General features: G+C 49.8%; 1 pseudogene; it reads right to left on the reverse strand.

The window, feature by feature from the left end:
- Window positions 1-9,922: 9,922 nt before the first annotated feature.
- LOC144611967 (fidgetin pseudogene) lies at window positions 9,923-12,085 on the reverse strand (annotated as a pseudogene).
- Window positions 12,086-13,512: the final 1,427 nt, after the last annotated feature.

Raw genomic sequence — 13,512 nt, forward strand, 5'->3', positions numbered from 1 at the left:
TCTGTGGCAATGAATCCCACAGATTCACCGCCCTCTGGCCAAAGAAACTCCTCCCCATCTCCATTCTAAACAACCTTTTATTGTGAGGCTATGGCCACTGGTCCGAGACTCTCCACTGGTGGAAACATCCTCTCCACATCCACTCCCCGGTCCAAAGATCTTTTAAATACTGTTATAGACCCAGCCTCAACTACCTCCTCTGACAGCTCGTTCCATATACCCACCGCCCTCTGAGTGGAAAAGGTTGCCCCTCAGGTTCCTATTAAATCTATCCCCTCTAGTTCACTGGTTTTCGGCACGAGATGCAGATACAGATGTTGTGGGAAGGAACTGCAGATGCTGGTTTAAACCGAAGTTAAGTCACAAAAGTAACTCAGCGGGACAGGCAGCGTCTCTGGATAGAAGGAATGGGTGACGTTTCGGATCGAGACCCTTATTCAGACTGAAAGACTTCTTCATTCTGAAGAAAGATGATCAATACTATAAAGATGATCAATACTAAATGTGGAGTTTTCCTCATCATCTGGTCCTTGACCCACACTGACTAATTAAAGAAAGACACGCATTCAATTTGACGTCTTATTTTGTTTAATACTGTGTAACAATGCTTTGAAATACATCCATGCTCTTTCAAGGTGACCATGACAGATTGAGAACTTAAAAAAAAAATTAAAGCTAACATTCAAAAGACATGAAATAAATATTTCATATGGATAGCATTGCAGTGAGGTAGATTCGTTATGGGTAATGATAACGCTTATAACGAAAAGACTGCTTTTGGAAGTAGTACCATTTGGACAACTAATCCTTTATCCTCATACATACATTCAGTTCCCCAATGAAGACCGAACATGTTGCTAAATATGTTTGTACTTTGCAGCTAATACGCTCTAATCCAGGCAGCGTTCTGGTAAACCTCCTATGCCCCCTCACCAAAGCCTCCACACCCTCCTGTAATGGGGGCGGCCAGAACTGCAGGTATTGTTAAACTGTTTCAAGGGTTTCAAGATCAGTTTATTGTCACATGTACCAATTAAGGTGCAGTGAAATTTGAGTGACCATACAGCCATACTAAGTGAAAAGCAACAAGACACACAGCCACATAAAATAAAATTTAACATGAACACCCACCACAGTGGATTCCACATTCCTCACTGTGATGGAAGGTAATAAAGTTCAATCCTCTTCCTCTTTGTTCTCCCGCGGTCGGGGCTGTTGAACCGTCCACAGTCGCCGCTGCCGACTGTCCGATATCCGAGCCCTTGCGTCGGGATGATCGAAACTCCCGCGTCGGGGCGGTTGAAACTCTCGAGTCGGCGTGGAGCTCCCGAGTCGGCCTCTTCTCACCAGAGACCGCAGGCTTCACGGTGTTAGAGTCCACAGGCCCCGCGGTTGGAGCTCTCCACAGTCGATCCCCGGCAAAGGGATCACAGCTCTGTGATGTTAAAGTCCGCGCTGTGCCCGCGGCATGAAGCTCCAGGAAAGGCCGCCAACTCCTCGATGTTAGGCCGCAGTGCGGATGGAGATACGACACGGAGAAAAATCACATCTCCATCGAGGTAAGAAATTGAAAAAAAGTTTCCCCCCCCCCTCCCCCCCTCCCCACATAAAACACACCAAGGAACACTAAAACATTCTTTCAACACAAACTAAAAATAACACAAACAGAAGAAAGGGCAAGGCAGTCGGTATTGTCAAGTTTAAGATCTTTCATCACACCGCAGCGCGCAGTATGATTTAAAAAATCGCTTATTTAGTTCAAGACGTTGCATCACGGCCTGGTTCAGCAACTCAAACGCCCAGGTGTGGAGGAGATGACAGAGAGTGGTGAACACTGCCCGGTCCATCACATCACGGGTACTGACCTCCCCACCATCGAAGGCATCTACAGGAGTCACTGCCTCAGAAAGGCAGCCAGCATCATCAGAGACCCACACCACCCTGGCCACGCTCTCATCTCACCCCTGCCATCGGGAAGAAGGTACAGGAGCCTGAAAACTGTAACGTCCGGGTTCAGGAACGGCATCTTCCCTGCAGCCATCAGGCTGTTAAACACCACAACCTCAAATAAACTCCGAACCACATAGACTTGGGGGCATTATTTTTCTTTGCACTATTATTGTTTGTTTATTATATATTGTTTGGAGCTTATTTGGAGGTTGCAGCGTTTAGTAGCCTCATGATACATCTACATACTAAAACTCTTGTTTGTTTGTTTGTTTGTTCCTGAACTACAGCCAAAACGGTACACGGTAGTGCGACCATTTTAGGCCCACCTTACTCACCGTCGTCCCTTTGGTGCTAATGGAAGAAGTTTCATTGAAATCAGTGTTATATTTTTAAAGTTATTCACATTTTAAAGTTTAAATCTATCTCCTAGGGAGAGAGGGGGGGAGGATAAGATGGGTTGAGGGGGATGGAGTGGGGGGGGAGGGGAAGGGGGGAGGGGGTGGGAGGGATAGGGAGGGAGGAGGGGGAGGGGTGGGGGGGGGAGGGAGGGGGGAGGAGGGAGGGGGGAGGAGGGAGGGAGGGGGGAGGAGGGAGGGGGAGGAGGGAGGGGGGAGAGGGCGCTGCACCAATACAGGAGAGGTTTGGGCCCAACGGGTCCACTTGGTCTTGTATATATATATATATATATATATATATATACTGAACTTTTGTTGTTTAGGAAAATAACTGCAGATGCTGGTACAAATCGAAGGTTTGTATCACCTTCGATTTGTACCAGCATCTGCAGTTATTTTCCTACACTACCTGTTGCTCCACTGCGATTTCTCCTCAAGGTATGTCCACTTTGAAGAAGATCTCCTCCTCTCTTCGACGAGAGTTTAGCAACATCCTCTCTCGCTGCTCCCCCTCTGTGATTTCTCCTGCCCTCCTGCTCTACGACCACGTTTTGACCCAGACTCGCTACCACAGCCACGTCTGCTTTCTCGGGACTTGCCTGCGCCTCCATCTTCTGCCTCGGGGTTTCCAGCTCCGGTTCCCGACCTCCCAGTTCGGACCCAACCCGGACTACCGGCTCCGACAGTCTCTCTGCCGCTTTTCCCAACAATTCTCCTTCCGTGCCTAAAGAGTCTGAAGAAGGGTCTCGACCCGAAACGTCACCCATTCCCTCTCTCCTAGATGCTGCCTGTCCTGCTGAGTTACTCCAGCATTTTGTGATACCTTCGAACTTTTGCTGTTGATTATTATGCCGTTTTTTACAGTGTACTATGTTTACACATCTGTTGTGCTGCTGCGAGTAAAAATGTCATGGTTCCACTTTGGGACATTTGACAATAAACCACTCTTGACTCTTGAACCTTGACAATTTTTAACAGTAGCGGCTTTGTGCTTGAGACGGTATCATCAGCCTAGATCTCTCAGTCATTCAGTGTTGTGTTTGTATTTGGCTCTACCAAACAGTTTCATGAATGATGCCTTTTTGTTGGCGTTTAGTTCACAGATCACAGCAGTCAGTCGAGATGCAGAGATAAATAGACTCAGGTGCCAGGAATTGGGCGAAAAACAAGTTAATTGTGTTAAATTGTGAAATAGTCATTTCATCACAGATACGTTCCTTGTTTACTTTTTGAACCGTTTGAAGAAACGTCATTATTGCAGACAGGGCTCCTCTTGAAGGCAAATAAACATAGAAAAAATAGGTGCAGGAGTAGGCCATTCGGCCCTTAAAATGCTTTGTAACAGAACTCTTATAGAGGTGTATAAAATCCTGAGAGGAATAGATCGGGTAGATGCACAGTGTCTCTTGCCCAGAGTGGGAGAATTGAGGACCAGAGGACACAGGTTTAAGGTGAAGGGGAAAAGATTTAATAGGAATCCGAGAGGTAACATTTCCACATAAAGGGTGGTGGATGTATGGAACAAGCTGCCAGAGGAGGTAGCTGAGGCTGGGACTATCCCAACGTTTAAGGGACAATCAGACAGGTACATGGATAGGACAGGTTTGGAGGGAGATGGGGCAAACGCAGGCAGGTGGGACTAGTGTTGGGCGGTGTGGGCGAGTTGGGCCTGTTTCCATGCTGTATCACTCTATGAGTCTAACAGAACTGTTCACAAAGTTATTCAAGATTTAACTTCAATTTTCAAAAAAAGGTAATTTAATTTATTTAATCTGAGACTCTAGAGAGCTTTTCTTTAAACAATGATACATCTGATTAACCCCACAGCTGATGAAGAATGTAACCCTTCCCTTTATCGTGTTCCAGTCCCACCCAGCGGGCTATCAGTGGGCAGGTTGTTGGCAGAATGGACGGGCGAGTCGCCAACACAAACCAAACCGCGGGCCTGGCCTGGCCTGGCCTGCCCTGCCCGCTGTGGAACCGGGAGGGAAGCAACCGAGCCTGCCCTCTGCTGGCCCCCCGAGGACCGGCACGCGGAGAGGAGGGTGGAGGGTGGAGGGAGTCGGCGATGACAGCGGACGCTGGACAATGTGCCGGGAAGTAGAACAGTGAAGGCCACTTAGGACTGAGATGAGGAAAAACCTCCTCACCCAGAGAGTTGTGAATCTGTGGAATTTTCTGCCCCAGGCCAATTCACTGGATGTTTTCAAGAGAGAGGTACGTTTAGCTCTTGGGGCTAACGGAATCAAGGGGTATGGCGAGAAAGTAGGAACGGGGTACTGATTGAGAATGATCAGCCATGATCACATTGAATGGCGGTGCTGGATCGAAGGGCCGAATGGCCTCCTCCTGCACCTATTGTCTATGTTTCTAACCTGAGGCCTGACCTTCCGCGCCCTCGAGGTGGGCTGCAGGAGGCGCCCCTCTCCCGGGGAACGAGGGCTGGAGAGGGCCGGGCGAGGAGAGGGACGACGGTTCACGGGACGCCTGGAATGGAGGTGACGGCAGCAGCAATGGGCCTTTGTGGCCAACTGTAGCTGGGACTGGGAAATGGCCCCAAAATGGCGACTCTTGTAAACGGACTCAATGGGCCGTTTCTGTGCATTACGTACTTAATCGGGGATTGTAGTTATGTATGGCAATAATATTACTGATCTGTCTGCAAAATGAGAATGTCACTGTGGTACACGTGATAATAAAGAGCCATTGAACCATTCGGGACAGGCAGCATCTCTGGAGAGAAGGAATGGATGATGTTTCGGATCGAGACCCTGCTTCAGACTAGTCAGGGGAAAGGCATCGTCTATATCTCTCGTTTCCCTTTCCCCTAACCAGTCTGAAGAAGGGTCTCGACCCGAAATGTCACCCATTCCTTCTCTCCAGAGACGCTGCCTGACCCGCTGAGTTACTCCAGCTTTTGGCGTCTGTCTTCGGTTTAAACCAGCGCCTGCAGTTCCTCCCCACACCATTGATCCATTGATTGAACCAGTAAAAGTAACGGCAAGCTGGAATAACCAAGCAATTACTCAACATTTGGTCAAGGGGTCAGGAAACATCTGTGGAGACATGAACTGAGTTAACTTTTCAGGTCAAAGATATTTCAATAGAAAGGTAAGAAAATCAACACGTTACAGATTTGAAGCCGTGCAGAGTCATGGAAAAGGAAAAAAACAAAAGATAATACCTACTGTTGGGTAAAAGCTAAGAATGACAAGTTTGTATTATTTGGCAATATGTGACAAGATGGATTTATTACGACGGAACTGCAGCTGCTGGTTTAGCAAAGAGAGAGATGGATAGGTGACGTTTCACAGAGTGCTGGAGTAACTCAGCGGGTCAGGCAGCATCTGTGGAGAACATGGATAGGTGACGTTTCACAGAGTGCTGGAGTAACTCAGCGGGTCAGGCAGCATCTGTGGAGAACATGGATAGGTGACGTTTCACAGAGTGCTGGAGTAACTCAGCGGGTCAGGCAGCATCTGTGGAGAACATGGATAGGTGACGGCTCGGGTCACGAACCTTCTTCGTGGTTGGGGCCCTTGTTTGTACATTTGAACTAATTTCATGTTAGGGGTTTTGTGTCGGGACCCTTCTTCAGGCTCAATGAGTCAATGGTGCGTGACACACAAAGGCAAATGGAGCGGAAATGCAGTGAACAATGGCCACACTCAGAATTCCTTGAGTCTGATGAAGGGTCTCGACCTATCCATGTTCTCCAGAGAAAGACATTTGGACAGGCATATGGATGGGTAACATTATTGAGAGGCATGGGCCAAACGTGAGCAAATGTGAGAACCTTAGGTAGACACTTGGTTGGCATGGACGCATTGGGCCAAAGGGCCTGTTTCCTTGCTTTATGGCTCAATCACTCTTTGACTCTATGAAGACAGAGAAGTGGAAGCATGTATCCAAACAACCCTAGCAAGTGAAAGCAGGCCCAGAAACTGGCGTTACATATGCCACCAGAATAACATCATAAATCAATGGAAACTCTGCCCCACAGTTGGAAGAGCAACGTTTAGTTCAGCTTAGCTTAGTTTAGCTTAGTTGAGCTTAGCTTAGTTTAGTTTAGTTATATTGGTTGGTGCAGACTCAGTGGGTCAAAGAGACAACTGGTTGGCGTGGACTCGGTAGGCCGAAGGGCCTATTTCCATGCTGTATCTCTAACCTAAAAGCTACGGCGTGGAAACAAGCTGAGTCCATGCCGACCAGTGATCGGCCGTACACTAGTTGGATCCTGCACACACCAGGAACAATTTACAGAAGCCAATTAACCTGGAAACCCGCACGTCCTTGGAGAAAACCCACGCAGGTCACGGGGAGAACGTGCAAACTCCGTACAGACAACGACCGTAGTCGGGATGGAACCCGGGTCCCTGGCGCTGTGAGGCAGCAACTCTACTGCAGCACCACCCTGTGTGTGTTTGCCGCCTTCACCACTGTGCTGCCGAGTCTAAATAGAAATCCTTAGAGCACCTTGTTTACTTCATTCCCATCTAATGCGTCGAGGGCGGGTCCATCAATCGCGGAGCGCTCTCAGAATCTACTGAACACCCTTTGAGCCCGCCGTTGCCAAAGTTTGCCCGTGTGTGTTCAGTGCCAAGCATGCCGTAAAGGGCAAGGCACTGAAGAAGTACGACTGAGGAAGGATATTCTTGCTATTGAGGGCGTGCAGCGTAGGTTCACCAGGTTAATTCCCGGAATGGCGGGACTGTCGTCTGTTGGAAGACTGGAGCGACTAGGCTTGTATACACTGGAATTTAGAAGGATGAGAGGGGATCTTATCGAAACATATAAGATTATTAAGGGGTTGGACACGTTAGAGGCAGGAAACATGTTCCCAATGTTGGGGGAGTCCAGAACAAGGGGCCACAGTTTAAGAATAAGGGGTAGGCCATTTAGAACGGAGATGAGGAAAAACTTTTTCAGTCAGAGAGTTGTGAATCTGTGGAATTCTCTGCCTCAGAGGGCAGTGGAGGCCAATTCTCTGAATACATTCAAGAGAGAGCTAGATAGAGCTCTTAAGGATAGGGGAGTCAGGAGGTATGGGGAGAAGGCAGGAACGGGGTACTGATTGAGAATGATCAGCCATGATCACATTGAATGGCGGTGCTGGCTCGAAGGGTCGAATGGCCTACTCCTGCACCTATTGTCCATTGTCTATTGTCTGTTAACTATATGTCAAAGGAGAGAAAAAAATTAAAGGTCAATCCATCTATATGCTGCAATTATAATACAGTTCTTTGTCATAAATCAAAACAATGTCAATGCATTCAAAGTCAAATATCAATGCAACTTGGATTTTTAAGTAAATAAATGTATTAATATTCGTTCACTAACTAACTCAGCCTTTTAAGGTTACTTGGAAACGGCTAAAATTGGCCTGTGATATCTGCCCTCGTACAGAAATACCGGTCACATTTCCACATTGTATACGTGCCCAATATGCCGTCTTAACACCCAGAGATGATGATCAAGCTATGTTTCATTTTTCAAATCCTCTTTCTGGATCGCGTTGGCTCTTCATTTAATTTCACAGATAATCTCCGATATTTTATCGGTCTCGGCATCTTCATTTGGGAGCCTGGATAACAAACGCTGGTACATCTTGCACGCTTACAAGTGAGCCCATTCTATTTTCAACTGTCCGTAGACCACCCGGCAGGGGTCTCGGGACCACGCAAAGAAACAGGCAAGGCAGGCATTTGTTCCACTTCCGATCCAAGAGACAGCGATGTTAATCAAAAACCTTACATCTGCCACAGCAGAGAATGATGGTTTTAGCTTGTCTCGATCAGCTGACAGCTAACTTATATCGAAGGTAGACACAAAATGCTGGAGTAACTCAGCGGGACAGGCAGCATCTCCGGAGAGAAGGAATGGGTGATGTTTCGGGTCGAGACCCTTCTTCAGACTGGGTCCCACCCCCTCCCCTGACATCAGTCTGAAGAAGGGTTTCGACCCGAAACGTCACCTTCTCTCCGGAGATGCTGCCTGTCCCGCTGAGTTACTCCGGCATTTTGTGTCTACCTTCGATTTAAACCAGCATCTGCAGTTCTTTCCCACACATAACTTATATTCAACCTGTCCCAGAAAGTTCATTATATTCCTTTGAAGTTGATAATCACAGGTTTCCTGAGAACGCGAAGAAAAGCTATTTAAAAACAACTCAACATTAAGAGTAAGAAACAACGTCTGCTCATTGGCGCAGCGGTAGAGTTGCTGCCTCTCAGTGCCAGAGACCCAGGTTCTATCCTGACTAAGGGTGCTGTCTGTACGGAGTTTGCACGTTCTCCCCGTGACCTGCGTGGGTTTCCCTGGGTTTCCTCCAACATGCTAAAGAGGTGTGGGTTTGTAGGTTAATTGGCTTCTGTAAAAACTGTCTCTAGAATGTGGGATAGAATTAGTGTATCGTGTATCCACGCAATAGTGTATCCACACTGGTCGGCGTGGACTCGGTGGGCTGAAGGGCCCATTTCATCCTCTGTATCTCTAAACTAAACTAAAAGCCTACTCCTCACCTCAGCTGAGAAGAAACACGTACTGATTGATTGATCGAATGGAATACAGCATGGAAATATACCTTCATATTTTACTTTTTATAATATAATACCTTTTTTGAAATGATCATTCCCAGAAACATTATCTTTCCAAGGCCACACTGCAATAGCTCTGAAGTCATCTTCAGCTATGACCTCACCAGATGTCATACCTGTGATCAGTTTCACTGTGCTTGATGGTTTGTTTGTGCTCTCAGCATTTAGTTTAAAGATATGTGGGATTCTCTGCCACAGAGGGCAGTGGAGGCCAATTCACTGGATGGATTTAAGAGAGAGTTAGATAGAGCTCTGGGGGCTAGTGGAATCAAGGGGTATGGGGAGAAGGCAGGCACGGGTTACTGATTGTGGATGATCAACCATGATCACATTGAATGGCGGTGCTGGCTCGAAGGGCCAAATGGCCTCCTCCTGCACCTATTTTCTATGTTTCTATACAGCGTGGAAACGGGCCCTTCGGCCCACGCCGACCAGCAGTCATCCGTTCACACCAGTTCTGCGTTATCCCACTTTCTCGTCCACTCCCTCCACACTAGGGGGCAATTTACAGAGGGACAATTAACCCACAAACCCACACGTCTTTGGGGTGCGGGAGGAAACCGGAGCACCCGGAGGAAACCCACGCGGTCACGGGGAGAACGTGCAAACTCCACACACAGACACAGACAAGCCCCAAAGTCAGGATCAAACTCTGGTGCTGTAAGACAGCAACTCCACCAACCATGCCGCTCCGAAGAAGATTCTAGATTATAGTATAAAACTGTGGCAATAAATAGCAAAGCATCCTGAGGGAAATGTAATGATCACATGAGGTTGATTTGGGATATGAAAAGTCATCGTTTTGGTTCAAAATCTTCAGACAGCAACGAGCCTCGGGAATGTTGCTTCTATCTAAGGAAGGGCCGTCCATTGATTCTCTAGCATTTGGCTTTGGTGGGAGCGGACTCGAGGCATTTGATGCAACCTCTTTGCTCATCGTCCTGCCTCCCCACTCCCTTGCACACGTCCAAGACTGCCTTGTCAGACGCACGCTCCAAACAGCTCGCTCCACTCTGTGTACAGCTTCAGGTCCTTGGGCGAAACGCTGGGGCCGATTTTGCAAAAAGCGTCTTCAAAGTCTTTGTAGGTGGCGGGCTTTGGGCGCGAGGCCGCGCCGTCCCCTTGGCCGAAGCCAACCTCCCGGCAGAGCAGTGTTAGGTCATTCCCTGAATATCCCTCAGTGTTGTGAACAAGCAGGCTGATTTCCCCCTCAGTCAGGCAATGGTCTTGCTGGGCCAAAGTGCAGAGTAAGATCTGCCGTCTTGCTCGGCCATCAGGTGGGGAAATGTAAAGGCGCTTTATGAAGTATCGGTGGATGATCTCCTCGATGTCACCCGGGTGCCTGGTGCCACCGATGATGATAATGTGGTCACTGCTCGAGTTGACCACGCCCTCCACATGGGACAGTAACTTGGCCTTGATGGAGCTGAGGTGGAGGCTCTCCTGGCCCACGGGATTGGAGAGCATCAGGTCCAGTTCGTTGATGAAGATAACGGACGGCTGGCGAGAGCGTGCGAAGAGGAACATGGCTTGGAGGATCATCTCCCCGTCTCCCTTCCACCTCGAGACGAAGGAAGAGCCGCTGACCTTGAGGAAGGTGGCCCCCAGGTGGGTGGCGATGCACCTGGTGAGCATGGTCTTGCCCCCACCGCCAGGCCCGAAGAGCAGGATGCTTTTGGGCACTCTGCCAGGCCGGCTGCATGCTCCCGGCCGCATCAAGGGCCACAGCACCTGCTCCTCGATCACGGCCTTGGCCACGTCCAGGCCGGCGATGTCCGCCCACTGCACCGGGGGGCTGCAGTCCACTATTTCGTTGGTCACCAGGCTGAGCAGTTGGGAGTCCAAGCCCCTCAGTTGCTCCTCCAGGTGCCCGCCCGCCGTGACGGTCTCGACCCTCTGCGGCCGCTGGCTCAGAGCGCGGCCTTGCCCGCCAGGCACTTCCCCGCCCTGCAGCGCGGGCACAAAGGCCTGGCCGGGGCCCGGCTGAGGCACCAGCTGCCCGCCGTTGTACGCCAAGGGCACCATCCCTTTCTTCTCACGGTCTCTGTACTTGTAGGCCAGGTCAGCCACGGTGTGCTGCTTCCTCCCCTTGAAGCTGCCAACCAACGGTCCACCGCTCCTGGCGAAGCTGCCGCCCTGGCACTCGCCGCCCGGCGTCTGGTAGGAGTCCAAGCCCACCCGCTGCTCCCCGTAACCGTATCTGCTCAGGTCCTCCTTCGGAGTCACGTCGAAGGCTTTCCTTTTCAAAGCGCCGATCGACCCGTTGGGGACGGGAGACATGGAGCCCGTGGTCAGGCTGTGGCTCTGATAGCCGTACCTGGGCACTATCGCTGGCCGTGGCTGGTGGGGGAGGTGAAGGGCAGCTGGGATGCCCAAGGATGGAAGGTGGGCTCCTGAGTAGCCAGGCCCGAGGCTGGGCTGGGAATGGTAGTGGTCTGATGGGTAGTTGTACAGTGAGTTGACCCCAGCTAGAGTGGAATTGTACGACGGGCCGATGGTGGACATGGGATGCACTGGCTGCAGGAGACCTGAGCCGTTTAACGATGAGGTGAGGGAGGAGGAAACTGCTGCCGTCGCTTGGCTGCAGTAGTCCGAGGGTAAGTAAGTGGCACCGTAACCCACTGAACATTCCTGGGATGTTCCCACGGGCACAAGGCAGGATTGGATGCGTGGGGCAGGGGCACTACCACCAGCGTTACTTGGGTAGCACGGGTCAGCAAGACTGTTGCCGAGCCCAACACTGCCACTTGCTGGCGGGAGGGCGGAATTGCTTCGTGCCTTCGTGCCAGCGAGGCCATTGGCCATCGCGTTGGCAGTGAATGTGCCCGGCTCACGCAGGGACATTTGCCAGGCGTCGCTTTCGTTCTTTGCTTCGCTGGTCGGCGCAAGGGGGGCGTCCACGTAAGTGCCTGGCTCTGGCCTCTCGTACGACGGGCTCTCCATCCCAGAGTACCTCTCCGCGTACTTCTTCAGCAGATTGGAGGCGGTCAGGGCGGAAATGTCGTCGTTGGCCCACTCGTAGCGGGGGTGCTGCTGAATCAGCTGGCTGTCCTCCGCCTTGTGTGCGAGGGAAGACATGGTCAATGAGATGTCCAGGTACTGCTCTGGGCCCTGGGCATGCGCTGCACTCCAATGCATCTTCAACAGGCCTGAAAAGCAACAACACACATTGTGAACAACATCTTCAAAGACCAGTCAACTAATATGACTTCCTGAAAGATCAAATAAGAAGTTAGTTACGTATTTGCTCAGACATTTTTTACAAGGATGTTGCCAGGACTCCAGGGCCTGATCTTAAGGGAGAGGTTGAGCAGGCTGGGACCCTATTCCTTGGAGCGCAGGAGGATGAGGGCTGATCTTATAGAGGTGTATAAGATCATGAGGGGAATAGATAGGGTAGATGTAGATTCTTTTACCCAGAGTAGGGGAATCAAAAACCGGAGGACGTAGGTTTAAGGTCAGAGGGGAAAGATTTAACAGGAACGTGAGGGGCAATGTTTTTCACACAAAGGGTGGTGGGTTTATGGAGCGAGCTGCCAGAGGAGGTAGTTGAGGCAGGTACGATTACAGCATTTAAATGACATTTGGACCAGTACATGGATAGGTGACGTCAGGCAGCATCTGTGGAGAACATGGATAGGTGACGTTTCACAGAGTGCTGGAGTAACTCAGCGGGTCAGGCAGCATCTCTGGAGAACATGGATAGGTGACGTTTCACAGAGTGCTGGAGTAACTTCAGCGGGTCAGGCAGCATCTGTGGAGAACATGGATAGGTGACGTTTCACAGAGTGCTGGAGTAACTCAGCGGGTCAGGCAGCATCTCTGGAGAACATGGATAGGTGACGTTTCACAGAGTGCTGGAGTAACTCAGCGGGTCAGGCAGCATCTCTGGAGAACATGGATAGGTGACGTTTTGCGTCGGGACCCTTCTTGAGACTCAAATCTGAAGAAGGGTCCCGACCAGAGACGTCACCTATCCCACGTTCTCCACAGATGCTGCCTGACCCGCTGAGTTACTCCAGCTTTTTGTGTCTATCTTCGGTTTAAACCAGCATCTGCAGTTCCTTCCTACACAATGTTATTATGTACATAGGTTCTATATCGGGGCTCTTCCATCTTATAGGGGTACAAAATATCCCCTTAGTCAATGGAATGATTTAAGATTGAAACATTAAAGATCTTATTAAGACTGAAGGTTTAACATGACAGGGGAAAGATTTAATAGGAACCTGACATGTTCGCACTGAAGATGGAGGGTAGCTGGAGGAAGAAGTTGAGGCTGCAGCGCCTGGTGGCCATTATATAACCTCTGCTGCCTCAAACGCACGAAGAAGAAGGTCAGGAGGATGGGGAATGAACTTATAGTGGTGGACAAGATCAGGAGGGGAACAGATGTGGGTGAATGCACAGAATCTTTTACCCAGAGTCGGGGAATTAAGAAACAGAGGACATAGGTTTAAGATGAGAGGGGGAAGATTTAACAGGAACATTTTCACACATGGGTGTATGGAACAAGCTGCCGGAGGAGGTAGTTGAGGCATGTAATATGACAATATTTAAAATTCATTTGG

Source organism: Rhinoraja longicauda, chromosome 42 (genome assembly GCF_053455715.1).
Source record: "Rhinoraja longicauda isolate Sanriku21f chromosome 42, sRhiLon1.1, whole genome shotgun sequence".
NCBI lineage: Eukaryota > Metazoa > Chordata > Chondrichthyes > Rajiformes > Arhynchobatidae > Rhinoraja > Rhinoraja longicauda.